Genomic DNA, 12,643 nt, shown 5'->3' with positions numbered 1-12,643 from the left:
ACCAATGTGTGTTACATTGTAGCACTAAACTCAACATGATTTTCACTTGGAAGTACTATTAAAGTAAGCTGCCCTGAGCAAACCAAAACTTTTAAATAAGATCTTAAACTTTTAGATCTTAAGCTATTGTACCTTAAACTTCTGTATAACTTTTTATGCATTTGTTGCTTAGGGGAATTTATTGTAATAAAGTGAGGCCTTTGGGCCTGGCTGGGTGATACAGTACAATCTGGCCACAAGGACATGAAATGTTCGTGAAAAAGCCAGAACTCATGTCCAAGTAGATATTTTTGAAGTCATTCAGATGGCAGTATGTTTTTCTCCCAACATTTAGAAAATCGATTTAGAGATCTTGGTCAAAACTGTTTCATTTTAATAGCTCAAACTAAAATTTCCATTAAATTTTTTTTTACCTACTTTGATTACTTGTTCACTAGAGTTGGCTCCAAATGATTTGTTCCTGTTTCAAAGTATCAGACCCACCCACAAAGAGGAAGATGTGCTACCACTAAGGATATTGTCAAAGTTAACAGCTTCTGAAGAGGATTCTTGGGGCAAGCGGTGAGGCTGGAAAAAGTAGCTTCCCAAGGGAACTACTTTGAAGGAAACAAGATTCATTTGGATATAAAGCATCGAGTATGCAACTTAAATCCATTATAGTTCTAACGAAAACTACCAAACTCACATGACCTGAGTTGGCAACTTCATGCTAACTTGAAAGAGGGTAGATCATTATTTCTACTTGATTTCTTAAAACGTTGTTGAGCTGTAAGTTGAATTTCGAAGTAACTGCCTGTTTTCTTTTACAAGATAGGCATGGAAGGAAAGCAAGGGCAAAAGTTAACAAAGGCCCTGTTGACAAATGAATCTTGAATTCCTAATAGCATCTAAATTATTGACATGTCTTATCCTTGCTTGGAAATAGTTCTGTGGATGAGAGTAGTTTGTGAAGATGGGAATGGTGGAGGATATATGTGTAGGATTTCTACCTGAAAGGTGTTTTTAGGGGTGGCTTTGCAGACTAAAAGTGGCTGTATTTTAGTGTTATTCTTGTGCTGTTACTGAAGCGATTTTCTAGTTTCTTGTGAAAGGAGGTTAACCACGTGCTGCTCTACCACTACTTAAAAATTTTGTTTTTTAAAAAATAGTACCTGTAGACAATTTCTATTTTATTTTATTTATTTATTTTTTGTAGAGACAGTCTCACTGTACCACCCTCGGTAGAGTGCCGTGGCGTCACACGGCTCACAGCAACGCTATTCTCTTGCCTCAGCCTCCCAAGCAGCTGGGACTACAGGTGCCCGCCACAACGCCTGGCTATTTTTTTGTTGCAATTTGGCTGGGGCTGGGTTTGAACCTGCCACCCTCGGCATATGGGGCCGGCGCCCTACTCACTGAGCCACAGGCGCCGCCCCAATTTCTATTTTATTATTATTATTTTTTTTTTTTTGAGACAGAATCTCACTTTGTCACTCTCAGTAGAGCGCCATGGTGTCATAGCTCACAACCATCTCAAACTCTTGGGCTCAAGTGATTCTCTTGCCTCAAATTCCCTAGTAGCTGGGACTACAGGTCCTGCCACAATGCCCGGCTATTTTCAGAGATGGGGTCTTGAACCCATGAGCTCAGGCGACCCACCTGCTGCAGCCTCCCAGAGTGCTAGGATTATAGGCATGAGCCAGCCCGCCCGGCAAGGTTAGGCAATTTCTAACAACGGAGTAGTATACCAATCTCAGCTCCAAAAATAATGATCAGCTGTGGTTAGCCCACTTTGTTTGTGTTCCACCAATTCACACTTCTTCCACCCTTATTTGGAAGAAAATCCCACACAATGATTCATTCCCAAGTGTTTCAGTACAAAAGGTAAAAGGACTTTGAAACAAACACAGCAGTGTCTTCATTACATTAAAGTTAACAGTAATGCAGTACTGCCCTGTCAGGGTCTAGATTCCCCTGCTACCCTAACAACTGCTTTTGTAATTGTTCCAAGTCCATACATGTTGCATTGCCTTTAATCGGGTTTCTCCGGTCTTTTTCACTTGTAATCCCTTTGAAGAAATTGGGTAATGACCTGAGGAATTTTCCATGTTCTGGGTTTGTTCATTATAACCCTATGTTGTCACTAAAACACAGTTTTCTGTCCTCTGTTTTGTAAACTGGTGGATCTTGAGGCTTGATCAGTTTCAGGTTGAATTTTCTTATCATCTGAAATTTAGAAGTCTGGAGACCCAGAGAATGTCTTGTAGAACTGGCACTAGACTGCTGCCTCATACCCCAGCTAACTCCGGGTTCCCAGTTCTTAATTCACTGATGCTTGTGCCTGGCAGCCCTCTGCATTCCCCTCTGTATTTTCTGTCTCCCATGTTTATTGCCCCACTACAGCCATGTAAACAACGTTGTTTAGTAATGGTAATGATTTTTTTTTTTTTTTTTAATCCTGGGTTTTTGTGTGTGTGTGACAGTCTCACTTTGTTGCCCTTGGTAGAGTGCCATGGCATCATAGCTCACAGCAACCTCAGGTTCTCAAGCAGTTCTCTTGCCTCAGCCTCTGGGGTATCTGGGACTATAGGCGCCCACCACAACACCAGCTATTTTTAGACACGGAGATCTCTGGCTCAGGCTGGTCTTGAGTTCGTGAGCTCAGGCAATCTACCCATCTCAGCCTCCCAGAGTGCTAGGATTACAGAAGTGAGCCACTGTGCCTGGCTGAAATCCCAGTTCTTAAAAGGCCTTTCATGTTGTGAACTATTATGTTTGCTCTTTACAATTAATAGTATCTTAAGCCTAAAAGACCAGTGAAATTCTTAACCATCATCTTGTTTTAAAGTGAACATAAAAACGACTACTTCTTAATGGCGACATTTCTTAGTTTTAATAGCTTTAAATTTTGTCATTGTTATGATCAGTTATTAACCCTGTTATGATCAGTTATTAACTCAGTCTGTATCAAAAGTCTTTCTTTAAAACTTTAGTTTTCATGAGAGTTTCCAAAAACAAGACAACTCCAGGCTTGGTGTCTATAGCACAGCATAGCACAGTAGTTGCGGTGCCAGCCACATACACTGAGGCGGGCGGGTTCGAACCCAGCCCAGACCTGCCAAACAATGACAACTGCAACCAAAAAATAGCTGGGCGTTGTGGTGGACACCTGTAGTCTCAGCTACTTGGGAGGCTGAGGCAAGAGAACGGCATACGCCCAAGGGTTTGAGGTTGCTGTGAGCTGTTATGTCATGGCACTCTACCAAAGGCAACATAGTGAGACTGTCTCAAAAAAAAAAAGACAATGCCACTATAAACATCCATTTGTCCTAAAAGCCATTTCTTAACTCATTATGAGTGAAAGTTATTAAGGGGTTTATTTATTTATTTTTTTTAGGTGCAGCACGTTGGCTCACACCTGTAATTCTAATACTCTAGTAATCTGAGGCAGGTGGATTGCTTGAGCTCAGGAGTTTGAAACCAGCCTAAGCAAGAGCAAGTCCCAGAGTCTCTACTAAAAATAGAAAAACCAGCCGGACATTGTGGTAGGCTCCTGTCGTCTGAGCTCTTTGGGAGGCTGAGGCAAGAGAGGAGCTTAACCCCAAGAGTTTGAGATTATTGTGAGCTATGAGGCCATGCCACTCTATCCAGGGCAACAGAGTGAGACTGTCTCAAAAGACAGTCTTTTTCTCTTTTTTTCTTTTTTTTCAATACCAGATTTTAAAACATGAAGTCAAAAGTATAGGCATATTGAGGGGTCTTCGGTTAGCTGGAGAGATGGAGAATGTGCCTGACTGAGGTCTGATAAAAATACCACTTCCCCCACATGAAACCGAAGGGAACAACATTCATCGGTTGGGCTGGGAGCCCTCATAATGGCTTCCTTCTGAGGCTGGAGGCCACAGCCTGACTTTGTAGCCACATGGACTTTGTAGCCATTTGAAGATTTCCATCTATGAAATAGAACATAGACTTCCATGTGAGCTCTGCATTCAAATCATTCCTCCGCTAATGACTTGGCAAGTTATTTTACCTATCGTCTGCAAACTGGCCCTTACCTCATCGCATCTGGTATATGTGATGAGCAAGTAGAAGGGCTTCTGTCTTTACCACTGCGATCCAAAGAGTTTGTAGTAAAGCACCCACTCAGGAACGTTTGACTTCTGCAATTCTTATGACATACACAATTGCAAAGACAGCTGTTTCAGAATGCTACTTCAGTGAAATCTAATTCTGCACATTACAAGATTTTCATAAGGCATGGACAACACTACTTGGCTCTTTGACCTCAGGTCTTCTTTTGATCCATCTGCAGCTTCTGCTCCGCACACTTCTAAGCCAGTTCTAAGTACAGAGGAAATCCCTACCTGCCCATTCTCTTAGTTCTTATTTTTTATTTATTTATTTATTTTGAGACAGAGTCTCACTTGGTTGCCCTCGGTAGAGTGCTGTGGCGTCACAGCTCACAGCAACCTCCAGCTCTCAGGCTTAGGCAGTTAGTTCTCTTGCCTCAGCCTCCTGAGTAGCTGGAACTACAGGTGCCCGCCACAATGCCCAGCTATTTTTTGTTGCAGTTTGGGTGGGGCAGGGTTCAAACCCACCACCCACGGTATATGGGGCCGGTGCTCTACTCACTGAGCCACAGGCACCACCCCCATTCTCTTATTTCATCAAACTGTCCTGTATCAGCTATCACCTTTCTGGTGTAGGTAGTACCATTCATCTATACTCCTTTGCCATAATCTTTCTTCCACCTGATAAAATAATCTATTGAAAATGTCAGTCCCACTGCTTGAATGCATAAAGCCTCTGTTGGTTTCCCGTTTCTCTTTGGGTAAAATGTGAACCCCTTGCCAGCCTCCTGTTCTGCTGTTTATGTATGTGAGTTTATTCATGAGCCTTTGCATATCCCGTCCTTACTTGGGCTGCTCTTGTCCCAGGTCTTCTGTGATTCATTATTTAGGTCCCAGCTCTAAAGTGATCTCCCCAGAGAGGGCTGCTTTCCCCACCTTTTCTAAAACAAGCCCCTCTAAACATCCCTAGCACTCTTCCATCCCTTAGCCTGCACTATTTTTTTTATGCTTACCACCAACTGAAATTATTTTACTTTATCATTGACTTTTACTGTAAGCTTCAAGAGAGTGGAAGGGATGTGTTTTATTATTGTATCACACATTTATTAAACATGCCTTTCGTGGCTTGGTGCCCATCACTCTGTGGTTAGGGTGCTGGCTACATACACTAAGGTAGGTGGGTTTGAATCTGACCCAGGCCTGCTAAACAACAACTGCCACAAAAAAATAGCTGGATGTTGTGGCAGACACCTGTAGTCCCAGCTGCCTGGGAAGCTGAAGCAAGAGAATGGCTTAAGCCCAAGAGTTAGATGTTGCTGTGAGCCATGACATTACAGCACTCTACAGAGGGCAACATAGTGAAACTTTGGCTCAAAAAAAAAAAAAGTCCTTTGCTTAATCTTACAACAGTGGCCCATATTAAGGCATGCAATAAATATTACTCGAGGGATGAATGAATTTCATACACTGCCAATTCTCTGAGTGACTCCTGTTTAAGCCCTCGTCGTTCATTCGTGCTTGCTTCTCTTTAGAATTTGAGTGCATGTTCTTTATCCAGCTGCTCTGCTGTAAATGTCTATGTTTCCTTTACAAAGATAAGATTAGGTTCCTGGAACTCACAGACTACATGGAGCAGAGAGATGTAAACAACAGCCCAGGGGCAGCAAACTGGTGGGCTCTGGGCCAAATCCTGGCCTGCACACGAATTTTATTTAGTTTATATAATGTTTTGCTTGTTTTAAATGAACTGGCTGCTATCATTTTTAATTGGAAACATTTACTTTAAACACCTAGACTTCCAGCTGCTTTAAAAAAAATTAGAATACACAAATGACATCTACAATCCCTCAAGGCAACAACTGACTGGCACCAAGTTGACCTCTGGCTGGGGTGTGCCTGGTCTGTTATAGAAAGGTTCCCTCCACTCCCTGTTAATTGTGACACTGAAGCCAGCTGTCAGTTTGCATTGATCAGTATGCAGACATCTGTACTGTCTTTCCTTTTCTTTTTTTTTTTTTTTGAGACAGAGTCTCACTTTCTCACCTTCAGTAGAGTACTGTCGCATTGTAGCTCACAGCAACCTCAAACTCCTGGGCTCAAGTGATCCTCTTGTCTCAGCTTCCCGAGCAGTTGGGGGACTACAGCTGCCTGCCACAGCACCCAGCTATTTTTAGACATGGGATCTCACTCTTGCTCAGCTGGTCGCAAACTCCCGAGCTCAATCTACCCACCTTGGCCCCCCAGAGTGCTAGGATTACAGGCTCCAGCACCCGGTCTATACTTTCTTGATTCCTGCCCCCTGTGCTCATTAACATCACTGGTCTGGCTGTTGAGCTAGACTGCATGGGTTCAATAATGCTTCTCTCCTCCACTTAGCTGTGTAACCTTGCATGTGCTACTTAACCTCACTAAACTTCCATTTTTCCATCTGGAAAGAGTTAGTAATTGGGCCACAGATGTTTTGATGGTTAAAGGAAATAGTATTCAAAGCACTTAATGCAGTGTTAGGCTTATAGTAAATGTTCAGTAAATATTAGCATCACCAGATGCTTGTGAATGACACACTTAGATGTTTTATAGACCAGAGATCCATTGTTTTAGGCAAGTGACTGTATTACTTTCCTAGGGCCAAGTCACACAAACTTAGTGGCTTAAAATAACAATTAATTGTACTCTCACATTGCTGGAGTCTAGCAGTCTGGAATCAAGGGGACAGCAGAGTCACGTTCTCTCTGAAGGCTCTAAGGAAGAACCTTTCCTTGCTTGTCACTAGCTGCTGCTGGTTCCGTGCACCCTTGGCCTTCTCTGGCTCATAGATGCATCCCTCTGCCTACCTCTTCACGTGGCCTTTGCTCCATACATTCAGGTCTTCTCTTACAAGCACACCAGGGCCCATCCTAACCCAGTGTGTCCTCATCTTAATGAGGTACATCTATAAAGACCCTATTTCCAAATAATGTTCTGAGGTTCTTAGGTGGACATGAATTTTTTGGGAGGAGGACAGTATTCCAACTTAAGTAAACTTTTTTTTTTTTTTGAGAAAGAGTCTCACTCTGTTTCCATGAGTGCCATGGTGTCATCACAGCTCAAAGCAACCTTGAACTCTTGGACTCAAACAATCCTCTTGCCTGAGCCTCCCAAGTAGCTGGAACTACAGGAGCCCACCATGATGCCTGGTTAGTTTTTCCATTTTTAGTAGAGAGGGGGGTCTCACTCTTGTTCAAGCTGGTCTTGAACTCCTAAACTCAGGTGATCCACTGGCCTCTGCCTCCCAGAGAGCTGGGATTACAGGCGTGAGCCACATTCACTCTGCCTGAAGTAAACATTTTTTAAACAAAACATTTTGAAATAATTTCAGATTTACAAAAGGAGGTGCAAAAATTGTGCAAGAATTGCCATACAACATTCCCCCAGATTCCCCAAATGTCAACATTTTTACCGTACTTGCTTTATCACTCTGTGTGAGTACGTAATGTCTTTTCTGATATGTTTGAGAGTAAGTTGCAGTCATGATAATCCTTATATCTAAGTACTTCAGCGTATAGCCCCTAAAAACAACATTGCCTTACATATCCAAAATATAATAAAGTCAGGAAATTAACATGATGATCAATACTATAATCTAATGACCTATTCAGATGTTGCCCATTTTCCTACTGATGCTGTATTTTCTGGTCCAGGATCCAACCTGCAGTCATGACAACCCAGTAGTCATAATCTCTTTAGTCTCTTTTCATCTGTCTGCTTTCACGAACTTGACTCTCTTGAATAGTGTGAACTGATGGTTTTGTAGAATGTCCTTTTTTTTTTTTTTTTGTAGAGACAGAGTCTCACTTTATCACCTTCAGTAAAGTGCCGTGGCGTCACAGCTCACAGCAACCTCCAACTCCAGAGCTTAGGCGATTCTCTTGCCTCTGCCTCTGGAGTAGCTGGGACTACAGGCGCCTGCCACAATGCCCGGCTATTTTTTGTTGTTGTTGCAGTTTGGCAGGGGCTGGGTTTGAACCCACCACCCTCGATATATGGGGCCAGTGCCCTAATGACTGAGCCATAGGCACCACCCAGTAGAATGTCCATTGAGTTTGTCCTGATGTTTCCTCGTGGTTAGAGCTGGGTTTTGTGTTGTGAGCAGAAATACAATAGAAGTGATGTTGGGTCCTCAGTGCATCCATTAGGAGGCATGTGCTGTTGATTCACTCCCTTTACTGATGATATTAACTTTGATCATCGGCTAAGATGCTGTCTTCCAGTGTTTTTTACTAAAACGTTAGTATTTTTTCATTGTAATTAACAAGTATCTTAAACAGAGGAGTTGCTTGAAGACTCTATAAATATTGTTTGTTGATCTTTTGGTTTTAGAGATAGGGTCTTGCTCTGTTCCCCAGGCTAGTCTTCAACTCCTGGGACTATTGGTATGAATTACCACACCTGGCCTACAGATTGTTTTCATTTTATTTTTATTATTATTATTTTTTTTGATACAGTCTCACTTTGTCACCCTCAGTAGAGTGCGATGGCATCACAGCTCACAGCAACCTCAAACTCTTGGGCTCAAGCAGTTCTCTTGCCTCAGCAAGAGAGTCTCCCAACTAGCTAGGACTATAGGCACCTGCCAAAACACCCAGCTATTTTTAGAGATGAGGTCTTGCTCTGGCTCAGGCTGGTCTTGAACTCATGAACTCAGGCAGTACACTAGCTTTGGCCTCCCAGAGTGCTAAGGATTACAGGCATGAGCCACCTCACCTGCCTACAGATTGTTTTGAAATCATCTTTCTGCCCATTATTATAGAATCCATTGATGATTTTTTGCCTGAAACAAATGTTGAAAATGATTTCCATGGACTCATTCTATTGAGTTATAATCCATTGCTATCATTATTTTATTCAGACTAATCCAGATGTTCCCTATCTATCTATCTCTACCCCCCCCTCCCTATTTTAGACAAATTCTCACTCTGTCCCCAGGGCTAGAGTGCAGTAGTGTCAGCTTACTTCTCAGGAACCCCGACTCCTGAGTAACTGGAACTATGGGCACCCACCACAATGTCAGGCTAATTTTTTCTATTTTTAGTAGAGTTGGGGTCTTGTTCTTGTCCAGGCTGGTCTCGAACTCCTAAGCTTAGTGAATCCACCAACCATGGCCTCCCGAAGTGCTGGGATTATAGGTGTGAGTCACCAAACCTGGCCCCAGATGTGGGTAATCTCTCAAATCCTTATCTTAAATGTGGAATCCCTTTAAGATAGTTCCTATATTCTTTAAGAAGGGTATTTTTAAGACTTTCCCCCACATGTGCCTTTCCAAAAGGTTCATGCCATTTGTGCTGCTTTTTCTAGACATGTATAGCCAGAAGCCCTTGAAAGTATCAGCTTTTAAGAACATCAGCATTGACTTTAGAGAGGTCGAAATCCTTTTAAAGGTCATGATAGCCAAGACCTGGCTTCTTCTGGCTTTTCCATTTCCAGAACAACCATCCTTTTGGTCCAGGACAATTGTCCTCCGGATGAGTTTCCATGCTCCTAAAATCTGTTCTTTCCGTGCCAGAGACCTTTTATTTCGAACTCAAGTCAGTAGTAAGTACTAATGCCACTAGAGGTCACTGTTTGACCATATGTGACAGACAATCTCTTCTGCCAGCTTATTGGTAGGACTTAACTCTGAATACAGTGAGGACTTGTCTGTTTCCAAAGGAACACTAGTGTGTTTAGATATGTCCATTTAAGCCTCATTTAAGCCCTTAATCCTGACTTGAACCTTTGATAACTCTACAGGTACGTGCCTCTGTTAAACTTTGCTGGCAGAATAAAGAGAGCAATCTGTTTACAGCCGCACAATGTGCCAGATGCTGTTCTGTTTCACACATACTAACTCACTTAACATCTTTCAAAACCCTATGGAGGGAGGAACCCATGAGGTTGTGATTTTACCCAGCTAGTTAGTGGTCGAACAAGGATTCCAGCAGTTTGGTTTATAGTCCATACACTTAACCACTACACTCTGATTCAACCCACATGGTTTTGCTGGAGTCCCATTTAATCTAACCAGTCCATATCCCAGCCTGGGCTCACCAGCCTGTTTATGAAACACCCCCAAAATGAGATGTGAAATCATCAGAGATTGTTTAGAGCTCAGAGGAGTGGAAGGTGCTTACCAGGTGTGTACTACTGGGAGTCTGTCCACCGGGGTCGTGCAGATGCCCACACCTGAGCCCAGCCTGCCCTTGGTGATTGCAAGCTGGCCAGGTCTGAGGTCAATCTCAGCAACCCTGTGGCTCCACCTACCACTCCATGCAGTGTTGTGCTCAGAGAACCTGAGGGCATCAGCTTTTCCCCACCGGTAGCTCCTTCCTGCAAACGTTATCAGCTTGCTTTGGAAATGCAGCTTCAGATTAAGTCTCAAGGTGCCCGATGAAGTTTGAGACCGGCCCTCCTTGGCAGGGGTGGTGAAAGAGGCATGGGTTCTGGAGTCAGTCTTCCCTGCAGTAGAAGTCTGGCCCGCCTTCCTACTCAGTGGCCACCTGCCTGAGGCAGAATTGCTTAGCTGCAGTTTTCTCAACTGTAGGTTGGCCAGGGTAACATTTCCCTCTTGCCTTTGTGAGAATTAATGATGTATGTAAAAAGACACTGACACAGGGTGGGAGGTACTTGATACATTTTGCTATTATCACTTCCTTAAAGGCATAGCCTAATCAGCAGCAGTCAGAACAGCTGACCCTGCTGTCTCGTCCTAGGAGGATCTTTCCTTTTTCCTAATACTAGTGCCTCATACAGTCTGTGTCATTCCTTAAGCAATTAAAACACACTGTTCTGTGCTGGTAAGTGTCATTTCTTCAGCTTGGCTTAATTCTCTAGCTAGATTCCAGTCAGAGCTGGGACCTGTCCTTTATGCCTATTTGAACCCCTGGCCTTACCTAGGGGACCCCAATCAGTAAATGCTCAGTGTATAACTGTTGATGACAGATTAACTGAAGTCAGGTCAAACATATTTATGGGGTGTTTACTATGTGCCAGGCAGTGGGCCAGGCTCTGAGGCTACCAAGGTGAAGGTGAAGGAAGCCCAGCCCCTTACTAAGAAACTCTCTCCTATGGCTAGATGTTTCTGCAAAGGCCAAAAAAGTTAACATACTTTTCTGAGCATCTAATTCCCAGGGAATGGCTTTCTTTTCAAACAGGAGGTAAAGGCCAAGTGCATGGAGAGTACATGACAGGGCATTTAGTGCCCAAGGACCCCAAGGCCATTGGAGACCTCAGGGGCTGTTCCTACCACCTGCTGTTCAAGACCAGACCAGCAGCTCTTGTTCCCATCTGGGGAAACCGCTGGTGGGTGCGGAGGCAGCTTGCTGCTCTCACCAGGAGGGGTCAGTGCATGACCTACAGCAAACTTGGCCAGTGCCGGCTTCTCCTGTGAGTCATCTTAGCAATATAGTGTCTGAATGATTTGTTCTTGGGTGGAGTGGATAAAAGAGGAGAGAATGAGTCGGAAAAAATGAGAACATCTGTTGAATTCACAAGTGCCACAAGTCAGACGTTCAACCAATGTTCGACTGACTCTAAGTATTTTTAGTGCAAAGAAATAAGGTAATTCAAGGGTTTCAGAAAACAAGTGCTGTCTTGAAATATTTGAAGAAATCTTATGCATTTGCAAAAACAAAATGACTTTTTTTCTAGGAAAAGGAAGGCTTTCTGGAGTTAAAAGAAATGCAGTTTACTGACTAAACCCCCCTCTGCAACAGAATAAAGAACCTTCCCTCTTATCTGGGTTCAGGACTGTCACGCAACCCCGCTGTGGGCACTTCATAAATATTCATTGATGATGAAAATGTCGACAGTGCCAAGAAACCATTTTGTCATTTCAAGAACACTATTGAGCTGTCAGTGACCGAAGCAGGATCCTGACTGTCCTTTGCGAATCTTGAACAGGAGAGGCCCAGTTCAGCTGGTCACGTGGAATGAAGCAGAACAAGGACACGGGATTAATCTCTCCTGGAGTCTGGGGTTGTGACTGTGCTTACAAAGACAGAGCTAACTGAAGCAACGGGTGGGATTTTATAACAACCAACAACCATTCAAGCACTTGAGATTCAGCAACTTTGCCTTGTTGGAAAAAACCCACCTCATTTCACTTTGCACTGGCTGTGAAGCCCTGTGCCTATAAACAGAAGGAGTTAAAGTGTGAGCGGGGAGTGTCAGGCCACTCCAGTCAGCCTTAACTATCCCGTGACATGTCAGTTGAGCTGAGGGACATTCAGAGAGAACATGCTGAAACCAGTGCTCTGGTATGTTGCCTGATCAAGGTCTACTTGTTTTAGCCTGGGTGCACCTGGCCTTGGCCCATGTCATTTTGATAAACAGAACTGAATGCACCTCAGTAACCATTACCCGTACGCCCTGTGTTGGGCAAGTGAGGTTAAGGCTGAATTGGGCAGTATGGCTTGGAGACCTTCCATCAGAGACCGGGGCTGTGTCTGGCCTTACAGAGGCCTCTTTCTGGGTTGTAAGAAACACTTTCCATTTGCTGGTGGTTGACTCAGGCCAGAGCCGGGGACAGCCACTGCTTGGGTGTGGGTCTGGGCTATCTTAGGCCTGAAACATAG

General features: G+C 43.6%; 1 long non-coding RNA gene across 1 annotated transcript; it reads left to right on the top strand.

Annotated features, from left to right (window-relative positions):
- Positions 1 to 147: 147 nt before the first annotated feature.
- LOC128592734 (uncharacterized) lies at positions 148 to 12,326 on the top strand. The gene is made up of 2 exons (XR_008381996.1): positions 148 to 561; positions 11,718 to 12,326. It is a non-coding gene; the product is annotated as an uncharacterized LOC128592734 (long non-coding RNA).
- Positions 12,327 to 12,643: the final 317 nt, after the last annotated feature.

The sequence above is a fragment of the Nycticebus coucang genome, chromosome 8, assembly GCF_027406575.1.
Source record: "Nycticebus coucang isolate mNycCou1 chromosome 8, mNycCou1.pri, whole genome shotgun sequence".
Taxonomy (NCBI): Eukaryota; Metazoa; Chordata; class Mammalia; order Primates; family Lorisidae; genus Nycticebus; species Nycticebus coucang.
The sequence above is the reverse complement of the archived record's forward strand: the minus strand, read 5'-3'. Positions and strand labels throughout refer to the sequence as shown.